A 9,685-nucleotide genomic window follows, 5' to 3' on the forward strand; every position below is an offset into this window, starting at 1 on the left:
GGCAAACCCCCCATCCAAAAAACAAACCATTTTTCTTGTAGATATAGGTGTGGAGAAACAAATTGGAGAGCAGATTCAGATACCCTTTTCATCAAACTTGTGAGATCTACGAACATAAATTTCATTAGAGTAGTGCAGGTCAAGGTCAAATTTTTAGGGTACAATTGTGCCTCGGGGTAAGATCGTGCCTTGCTAATAGGGTCAAGGTCAACCTCCCTTCAAAAAGGAAAAATATTTATGGGTTTTCTCCATCTCAACATTTCTAATTTGAGGCCCAGGACGAGTTGTAGATTTTCTAGAAATTACATACAGACATTAGAATTTTTTTATTCTAGATTCAAGGTTAACATTTGTCTTTTATCTATTTTAGGATTTAGGCACATACTTCCCCATAATAAGATCATATATCCCCCCTTTCTCCCTATTTTCCATTACTTGATCCATTTCTGCATTGAACACTATCTTGTGTTTAATCAATTTGGATAATTCCTTTTGGAAATTAGGGTTGAGAGAGGTTTTCCATTTTCTTTCTATTCAGGAAGAACAGATGAAAACTAGAAGTTTGCATTAATGACTGAAGTGAAAATAAGTGATGCCTAATTTAAGTAAGAAACAAATTTCAAAATCTATGAAAGATTACAATAATATATTTGTTCCTAAGAGGAGAGCTTTCCTGATTTTGAAGAGCAAAGTAGAAAATGTTGTAGAGGAAATAAAAGTAATATGGAAGATGATATTTGGATTTATTCCTGATGGTCCATGAACATAAAGATTAGAAAGAAAAAGGTGAGGCTGAAAATGTAGAATTGGACAACAAAGAAGATCTGTGTGTGTGTGTGTGTGTGTGTGTGTGTGTGTGATGACATTGAACAACTTGTGGATACAATTCATAACGTGGTTGAACAAAATGACGGGTAGACAAAGACAATGGTGATAGATGATGAACTAGAAATGAGCTCAAATAGGAATATGTTGAATAAGGAGAATGTCACAGCTGAGCTTGAGTGAAAGTCATGTGCAGATTGAGACAATACAAATGCCAGCTCATGAGGCATTGATGGATCCAAATCCTATGATTGTGTAAGTTAAAGATTATCCTAAGATTGGTGCACATGAGTCCACACAATAGGTAGAATCCACACCTATTAATTCTATTGTTTCTATTTGTCAAGACCAAGCACAGAGTGAACGAAATGATATTCATGTTGAGCAACAAAGTCTATTAGCCAATGAAGGAGAGAATACACAAGAAGTGCCTGAGCAACAAAATGATACCATAAAAAAGAAAATACTGATGTAAATAATAAAGGTGAGAAGGAAGAAAAGAGCCTAAATGACAAAGTAGACTAGTCTACTACCCATGAGAGACCGAGTGCCTCAGGACCTCAGATTGAGGGAATTAAGGAGGTTGTATAACCAAGTTCCACTAGTGAACTCCAAACTTATGGTGACAAGGAGAAGCATAATTAATCTGTATAGTAACCTAGTACAAAAAAGAATAAGGGTATTGGTACTGAAGAGGCAAGAACAAATGTGGATCATAAACAAGCTGAGGAGACATCTAGACTGAGCTTAGAAGTACAAATTCAAGGTCTACAGCAGGAGATATCAAGCTCCATCACCCTAGAATCTAAAGGAAAGAGACCAAAAAAAGAAGATGAAGAAATCTACAAAAGGCATAAAAGGTAAACCTGTTAGACTTGATGAGAAAATTGTGATTCCTAATTGGGACACAAACAATTTAACTTATGATTAGATGAAAATACTTAGTGATTTGCTAGCTAGAAAAACCAAGCAAGAGGAGTTGAGAAGGGAGCATCAACAAAAACATGTACTTCATGAAATCAAAGATATATTTCTTGAAACTATTGATGTAGAATATTTGAATGAACACGCTCCTATCATTAAAAAATTGACATAAATTATGGAGAAGTTAAATGACCCTGATATAGATACAAGGGAAAATTTAATTTAGATGCCAAAAAGGAAATTTGAGAACAAGGTGATGGAGAAAGTTGCTGCTAAAATTGTAGTCAAACAGGTTAAACTTTCTACTCTTGTAAATGATTTGGAAAAGTTAGTTCTAAATGTAAATACATTATTTATGAAGTTGTGTCAAGTTCCATTTATTATGAAGAAGATAAGAGAACAAATGAATAAGATTGATGTTGATTAATAGTAGAGTGGTTATATAATGACTTTGGATGCAATTTCAAGCTCAACACATTTTTCAAAGTTAAGATTTTTGCAAGGCAATAGTCTAAGTTGATGCAAGAGGAAAGTAAAATAAGAGCAAAGATCACAACCATACAAGCTTTGTTGACACCTCATTTGGAGGTGATGCAAAGACATTTGCAAACTGCCAAAGATCTGATAAAGAGCAATCAAATTTTTTCAATTGCAGATTATATGGTTAACTTAGCTTCCCATTTGGAGATTGAAAGGAATGTTCTTGAGACACTCAAGGAAAATTGGGATAATAAAATGTCACTCATTTTGAGAGCACATCAATCATTTTTGACTAAATTTGGCATAGTCCTCGTTCCCCATCTTAATTTTACTATGAGGCAACCGTGACAAAAACAAGGGGGAAATATTGTATAAAGAAACACAAGGGAGAAATTTTGATATGATCCAATATACATAGAAACATGGAAATAGATATAGTTACCGAGCTAAGGAATGGAGCACACCCTAAGGAGGAGTTACTGTTTTAAAGTTTTGTTATGTGTACATTTTTTATCATGATAACTATTTTTCCTACTAATGTTGAAGGAGGAGATTATTGACCCTAAAGGCTATTGTCTATTAAAGAAAAATAGTTAGTCATTTACTAGGCAGATTCAGTCAATCATTATTGTGACCAAGTCACCATATAGGCTAAGCTACAAAGTGCAGGAGTGTACAAGTTTAGTTTGTCATGAGGCAGATATAGTTTCCAAGTGCACACAAGTTTTGTCGAGCAATCAAGTTGTTGCCAAGTAGTTCAGAGGGCAACACATGAGCTAAGTTATCTAGAAGGAAGGAACAATTTATGCTGAGTAAAGTTCATGCCGAGGGACAACATGAAGAACAAGAAAAGTCGAGTGTCAGAAGCTTTTTGTGCTAAATTACATAGTTTTTGTATATGAGTCTAGAATGACACAAAATCATATGTCAACCATTTTTTGTTGAGATGGAAACATGTTTTTAAATTCAAGGAAAGAATCAAGAAGGTAATTACGCATGTAATTTTGCATCATTAATCCCTATGTTCTATGATCAATCAATTAGAAATAGGAAAGACTAAGTGGCAATAAGGATGGATCTAGATCGTCAATCAAGATCTAGAAGTTTCATTAGATGGAAATAGAGCAAGGGTTTAAGATATAATTTTGTGTTGTTGAAGTTGTTAGCAAAAAGATTGCAAAGTTGAAGGCGAATTAGAGGTTGAAGGACTAAGGAGAACAAGTAGTGCAGAGAGGATATATTAAATATCAATCACATTAAGGTATTACATATTGGAAAGAGAAGATCTGTCATCGACAATCAAGTGCAAACTAAAGGATCATGATAATGATTACATTCTAACTAGTGTATAAGGTGAATCTCTTAACATAGTGGTCCTAACATGTCTATTGCAAATCTCCTAAAAGAGTGCTCACTCTGTTGTGATGTATAATTCCTTTAATCAAGGTAGACTTAATAGTCTTGTAATATTTTAACAGAGTAGACCACTCACAGGGTAGATTATCAAAAGTGATAATTTTTTTAGCCATAGCAGGCACACTTTATTGTTGCAGTATTGAAGATTTTGTGAGTGTCATTCCCATCGTAGTTTTACCTTCTCATTGCAGGGTTTCTGCATTACCAAATCTTGTGTTATGTGTTGATTACATGTTTATGTGTTTTATTCATGCAAGCAAATGTTAGATATGATATTACATGTTGTTGCACGATGATGCATGACTAAGGTTAAGGTTGAGATATGTGGTGAACTCAATTTGAATTTGGTTTATGTAAGTGATAAAAGTTTTAGAGATCCCAATTCACCAACCCCCCCCCCCTCAGATCTCACTTTACCACTAGATTTCTAACAATATCCACTGGGGTTTTCCCTAGTCAACAAATCATTGTGTTATGGTGTGTGGTTTTCTCTTGTTGTACATCATTATTTTAATTGTTGGTGTTGAGATTCATAATTTTGGATATAAGTTTAATTTCTCACAATTGATTAACCCTCTCCACCCTCTATCCCTCAGTTGTGTGTGGACTACCCTTCTTAGTAGTAGTATCATATTTTAAGGTCTACAAGAGTTTAGACTTGCAAAAATTATGTTTTTTATTTGCTAACTATAAGGCTAGTTGTTATGGATAGTCTGGATGCATTTCAAAGAATGATCCACATCAACATTCTAGGTTGTGTGGTTTGGTAAATACAATTCTAACACCTTTGTAATGTTCCAATTCAAATATATTATGTTGGTTTCCTTCAAAAGTGAAAATATGTTCTTCTAAATGCGATATTGTTGTCTCTATTGGTCTCTACCTGACTCAAGTAATTTTGATGAAGTGATTTATAGTTTATTGGTCCAAAAGAGTTAGGAGATTAAATAGGTTCTACTTTGTGCTTTACATCATGTCATGTGCATTAAAATAATGCACATTTCATTTGGGTCATACCTTGATGGTGGTTGTGATGTTTGCACTTAAATGTAAACATCATTTAAAGGTGTGGTATGATGTAATTGGGTTCTCTTATATCCTATGGGATGGACCACAATGGTTTATATACTCGAGTTGGTTGATTTTTTTAAAACTATGCTTATCCCTACCCTATCCTACCTTGTTATAACATTGATTGTTCTCTCTCTTTCTCTCTCTCTCTCTCTCTCTCACACACACACACACACACACACACGTGTGATTGAAAGTTGAGGAGGATGAGTGAGGATAAAAGAGGATGTGCATGAATTGGTTTGGGATCGCATGCAGACTCAGTGTAATGTAGAAGTGATTGAGAATAGGAGAAAGAAGTGCATTTTGACAAAGTTGTTGTAATGTATGATTAAGAGATCCTATATCTTTTCACTCCATATTTTCTCCATGTCCGTTGGAAGATTGTTTTCTCCTTTGATGACTTGTTTAGATTTGCATCTTGCCCTAAGACAATGAGCTTTAGTTTGTAAATCTCTTTTAGAGAGCACTACACTTCCCTGATAGTGCACTTAAAATAATAATTATAATACAACTATGCATAAGGTGTAAGAATCTCATAGTGGTTTTTCCCACATTGGGTCTCCACGTAGATGTGGTGTTCTTGGTGTATTACCATTGCAATATCTTTTACTATTTGTTTGTTAAGTTAAAATTAATCTTTAAGGGACTATGATAAACTATGTTAAGTTTATGTACATGTCATTTTACCTCCCCTCTCAACATTTGGAAGTGTTTAACAAGGGTCCTATACAAATCTCCATTCATTTGTAGATTTTTAATCTTTCCTTTTAACAATTCTTGATGATTCCTCATTCCTCTCCTCAAACCCTTGCTAATGCCATAATTGGATCTTGTTGGGCTATGTCATGATATCCTCTCTTGCATCTTGTTGGCACAACAATCGTACATAGGGATTTTCTCTTTGCTTCATCGGCCCATTTGCTTACTCCAATCAACTCCCTTCATTGTTCTTAATAAACTTACTCCGTGCTATAAATCTACCCCTCATAATTAAAGCTAACTAAATCTATGTTATACATATATTTATATTATAAGATCTAATACCTTATATTTATAGAATTATAAGTGTTATTTCTCCATAAAATGTGGACCCATATTATGGTTTGAGTTACTTTATATTCACATACATTTCAAAATATAAACTCACTGTAATATTGTAATATATTCATACCAGATTTTATTTAATTTTAGGTCTATTTTATGTATAAATTTTAAATAAACAAATCATACTCAATAATCTACCTAAAAACTCATCATATAAGTTGAAAAGAAAGTGCCGGTCAGTTTCTTAAGAAATCTCTGTAGAAGAGACGGTAGACTAAACTCCGGTTAACAATCAGGGTCATAGAAATAGGCGACGTATTCAACAATATGGCTTCTTACCCGCCTTGAATTTGAATTACAGTTGATAAATCTGGTGCGGAGGAAAAACCAATTTGAACGTTGCCGAGGGAAAAATCAATTTGAACGTTGGAGAATGAAAAAACAATTTTAACGTTGGTGTCACGTTGAGCACCATCAAAAACTCATGGCTCCTGCACTACCGAGTTATTTGTTCTCAGACAATAGCTCGACAATTTGTATCATGATTATTATGCTGTGATTCTGGATTCCACTGGGAAAGAAAGTGAAACTATTTTGGCTGGATTGTGAAGCATTTATTCTGGCAGAATTCCTCGGTGGATATCTGGATTTTCCTGAGTTTTTTAGTTGTTGGTCTGTTTTGTTTTGCACGATAGGGATGGATATGGAATCCCCACAGAAGGCTTCTGGGAAGACAATGGAAAGGCATAGACGTCCCATTCAAGGAAATTGTAGTACGGGAAATGAACTTGATAGGTTTATTCCGGTTAGACTTTCCATGGACTTGGATGCGGCTCGGGTGTCCCTAAATGACGATGAAAACGAAAACAGGAAACCTATTAATGCAACAATTTTTCGAGACGCTTACAGGAAACATCTATTTGCAACGATGTTTCCCAAATCTAGGGTTCGTACTTTTCAAAGCAAGCCCCCTCCGGCACTAGAAGCCATTCATGATACTACTCTGTACTTGTCTTCTCCCCCTCCACCTTTTCAGCCCAAGAGAATACATCGGTACATTCCACAGGGCCCGCAGATGACTCTTGCTGCTCCAGGGTTTGTGAATGATTATTACTTGAATCTCATGGAATGGGGTGAAAGAAACGTATTAGCCATAGCTCTTGGGGATTCAGTGTATCTGTGGGATGCCTCCAGAGGCCATATTTCAGAGCTGACGAGCACGACCGAGGAGGAGGGTTCTGTAACCAGTGTTAATTGGGCGTGTGATGGAAGACACATTGCAGTGGGTCTGAATAACTGCAATGTGCAAATATGGGACACAGAGAGAAATTGGCTGCTGAGGACATTGAGAGGGCACACTGCACGAGTTGGATCCCTGGCATGGAATTCAATTCTCACCTCGGGAGGTCGAGATGCTGTGATTTTGAAACACGATGTGCGGATCCCGGAGCACATTGTAGGTACATACAAAGGGCATAAAGGGGAGGTTTGTGGGTTGAAGTGGTCCGAGTGCGGGCGACAACTGGCCAGTGGAGGAAATGACAATGTGCTGCACATTGGGGACCAGAGGTGGAGTATGGCCACTCACCGTTTAGATGCCCACCATGCTGCAGTGAAGGCATTGGCCTGGTGCCCATTCCAGGGCAATCTATTGGCATCTGGCGGAGGAGCGGCAGATAGATGTATCAAAATGTGGAATACCCACACAGGTTTGTGTCTTAATTCTGTAGATACTGGCTCTCAGTTGTGTGCCCTCTTATGGAATAAGCACCACAAAGAGCTGCTCAGTTCTCATGGTGATGTTGAAAATAAACTAACGTTGTGGAAGTATCCTTCGATGGCCAAAATGGCTAATCTTACTGCCCACACTTCTAGAGCCTAACGCAGAGTCCAGATGGGCACACAGTGGCTTCTGCAGCAGGCGATGAAACCCTCAGATTTTGGCAAGCATTTGAATTTCCAGACAATTCAAAGACTGCTAGAAAGAGTACAGATATTGCACGAGGCGCTTTTAGCAGATATCGTACTGATATTCGTTGAAGACAACAGGAGTTTTAAAATATTCTCCAGGGTCCCAGGTGTGCACCCAATTTGTTCATTTTGTTGTTCTTTTAACTACTTTCTTTCTTTCTTTTTCTTTTCTTTTTTTTGGTAGAGGAGAACAGTAGCGTTGACACCTTAAAAAATAGATTGCTTTAGGATATTTACAAAACTCCTTTCACAGATTCTCTTGCAAAACTCCTTTCACAGATTCTCAACGGTTAAAGGATCAAAAGTGGCCATATAAAAGCATCATTTGATACCCACATAAAGATGCGCTAATTACTGTGCACCCAAAATCACCACTACTTATGGAAAAGTTTCCTAATAGTTGTGCACAAATGTCCAATAGTCATATATCAAATGCCATGCAGGTCATTGGGAATGATCCACTCGTAATTGGAAGAGATTTCAATGCAACTTTGACGTTGTCAGACAAAAAAGCGGGTAAGGTGATGCAGGGGCATCCATGTAGCAAGGCAGAAATTTGAAGATTTAAATTCCTATCCTCTTTTGTATTAGAGACTGAATGAAAAGAGCAGTTAAAAACTAGGGCTGCATGCAGTTGGAGTCCCTGCTTAAGTTGGGGGACCAGCAAGAGGTGGGATTGGGAAGTAGGAGGAGATGGAAGAGTAGGAAAAGTTTGTGTGGTGGATTAATTGAGCCACATATAGTTGTTAAGACATATGGTTTACCAGTGGCGTATGAATGACAAGCTTAGCAGATTGCACAATGAATCTGACATACTAGTTACTCATTCGCTAAAATGGTGACATGAGGATGCTACTTGAGAATATTTCAGTATCTGCATGGACTTGTATGCCTTGTAGAATGCCTTCATACTATAAGTTAAGAGAAAAGTAACTAATACATTTCGAAGCATTATTTAAGATGCTTTCAAGTAGCAGTTCACATAAAAGAGAAGATGAATGCAGTCAACTTGGTGGACAATTCTAAGCTTCTTCACTCAATAGTTGTCACCTCAAAACCATCTAAGACTATGATCTGAATATGAATAAAACTACTAGAGAAATTAGAGCAGCCAATCAAAAAGGACGGGAAAATCAGTAATGGAAATAAAAACAATGCAGCAAAACTCCTAAAAGTTGTTGTGTATTGTTGAAGATCCGAGTAGTTCATCTAGTGCCTCTTCCTTGTTGGCCATGTTTTAAAGCACCTCATGCAACCTACACGTAACACGAGAATTGAAATAACATTACTCTAGTCATTCTTAGTAATATTTTGATGCATAGACTTTGTGGCGCATGCTATTCATATCACACAACTGGATGATGCATTTATTTACACATCAAATTACTGAAGTAAGCTTTCTACTGTATGTGTATACTAGAAAAGGAATTGATGTAGCCAATTTTAATTTACTACATAAATCTAGTGTTTTGTGTTTTCTTTTTGTTTTTGTTTTAGAGTTTATATACAATTAATGAGAATAAAAATACAATTTAGTTTTCATGTTAATAGTTCAAGTTTCCTGGCTTATCCCTTTTGGTTTAAAAAAGAGATACCATTGCAAATTACAGGGTATGAACAATTTTTTTTTCATAAATCACAAGAACATCCTTTTAAGAATGTATAACATTTGGCATCATTCAGAACACAATATCTTATTGTTACAGCAATGACTGAACGATTGACTCATTTAAAACACATTAATAGTTGTGTTAACAGAGGCACTTGACACCATTACTGCTGTAGTAGCTATTCTTGGCACTAACCATTGAATTTCCCACAGATTGAATAGGTATACTGTTTGTGCCTACTAAGCAATGTTACCAGTTCAACCTAGCATGTCCAAAGAACAAATCTTACAAGACGATAAGTCGAGTGTTACATAAGTAAGATTAAATATAACATCCAATAT

General features: G+C 36.2%; 1 pseudogene across 1 annotated transcript; it reads left to right on the forward strand.

Annotated features, from left to right (window-relative positions):
• The first annotated feature begins 6,122 nt into the window (after positions 1-6,122).
• On the forward strand, positions 6,123-9,041 carry LOC149530190 (cell division cycle 20.2, cofactor of APC complex pseudogene; annotated as a pseudogene). Its single transcript, XR_016358475.1, has 2 exons — positions 6,123-7,841; positions 8,178-9,041. The product of XR_016358475.1 is annotated as a cell division cycle 20.2, cofactor of APC complex pseudogene (transcript).
• Positions 9,042-9,685: the final 644 nt, after the last annotated feature.

This window comes from Cupressus sempervirens, chromosome 11, assembly GCF_028749045.1.
Source record: "Cupressus sempervirens isolate cs-2001-9-10 chromosome 11, ASM2874904v1, whole genome shotgun sequence".
NCBI classification, from domain to species: Eukaryota; Viridiplantae; Streptophyta; class Pinopsida; order Cupressales; family Cupressaceae; genus Cupressus; species Cupressus sempervirens.